The sequence below is a fragment of the Solanum tuberosum genome, unplaced genomic scaffold (genome assembly GCF_000226075.1).
Source record: "Solanum tuberosum cultivar DM 1-3 516 R44 unplaced genomic scaffold, SolTub_3.0 scf00219, whole genome shotgun sequence".
Classification (NCBI taxonomy): Eukaryota; Viridiplantae; Streptophyta; class Magnoliopsida; order Solanales; family Solanaceae; genus Solanum; species Solanum tuberosum.
In genome coordinates this window covers 441801-443182 of record NW_006239145.1, presented here as the reverse complement: position 1 = coordinate 443182, position 1382 = coordinate 441801, and positions in this window count along the sequence as shown.

The following is a 1382-nucleotide window of genomic DNA, read 5'->3' as shown; positions in this document are numbered from 1 at the left end:
TAAAAAAACTTATTCCTTTATCCACGCAAACAATCGCTTCAAAAACTCGGTTATTAGCCCCAAAATATACCATTTTATATTATTGGTCCCCGTGCATAGCATGATATGTATATATATATATATATATCACAAATGGAAAAGTCCCAATCAAGGAAGCAACATATATCATTTACAAATGACTTAAAAAGCATTAAAAATTATATATAATTACCAATTTAAAATATTTAAAAGCTATATAATAACATAGGTTGACTCTCACAATTCTATCAGGCTCACGTATATTGGGACATAAAAAATAACACATATCATTTTAATATAACCAAAAAAGTATTAATAAATAATAATAATTAACAACTTAAATATCTGAAAGACATTTTAAAAGGGTTAATTTTGTAATTTTATCCATATCACATAAATTAGGACAAAGTGACCAGTAATGTACATTATTTCAAAGTTACATAAAAATATTATAAATCACAATAATTAATAACTTCAAACATTTTTTAAAATGAAAATTTGGATGACTCTCCAAATTTCATTTGTGTCACATAAATTGAGACAACAAAAATAACATATATTGGTTCCATTTTAATTTATTTGTCTTATTTTTTTTATATTTAAAAATTGCGTAAAAATACTATAAATCATGATAATTGACAACACAAAATCAGTTTTGAAAAAAAATACAAAAAATTCCATTGATTCTTGAAGTGAATCTATCGTAAAAATACTATAAATCATGATAATTGACAACATAAAATATTTCAAAAATGTTGTATGTGGGTAGTCTTATTATGCCTTAAATAGCGTCAAAGAAAGTACAAGTTTGTGATAAAAAAAACTTATTCCTTTATCCACGCAAACAATCGCTTCAAAAACTCGATTATTAGCCCCAAAATATACAATTTATATTATTGGGCCCGTGCATAGCACGGGCAACATTATCTAGTAACTTAAGATAAAATCCACATGTAGTAAGTCGTCCATAGAGTAAGTGCAACTGATGCCAGAGCATAATTCCATAGCATAAATAAAATTGAACATAAGTGGTAGTGTTCAATTGTTAGCAACTAAGAAAATTGTTTTTTTCAATTAATGTCACATTGTTAGTCTTGTCTACTCAATATAATGATGAAAAATCATTTTTTATTAAACATTTCTTTGAATAAAGTAGTAATAAATTTGATAAAATTGGTGAATTAAAAATTGATTTGAAATAAAAATAAATTTTATATTGGCGAGAATAATCGTTTATATGAGATATAAACGATTTAAAAAGTAATGATATGAATTATAAATTTTATTTCTCAATCATGATTTAAATTTTTTCAAATCATAATTTTTGAAGAATTTTGAATTACATCTCATAATTTAAAATTACA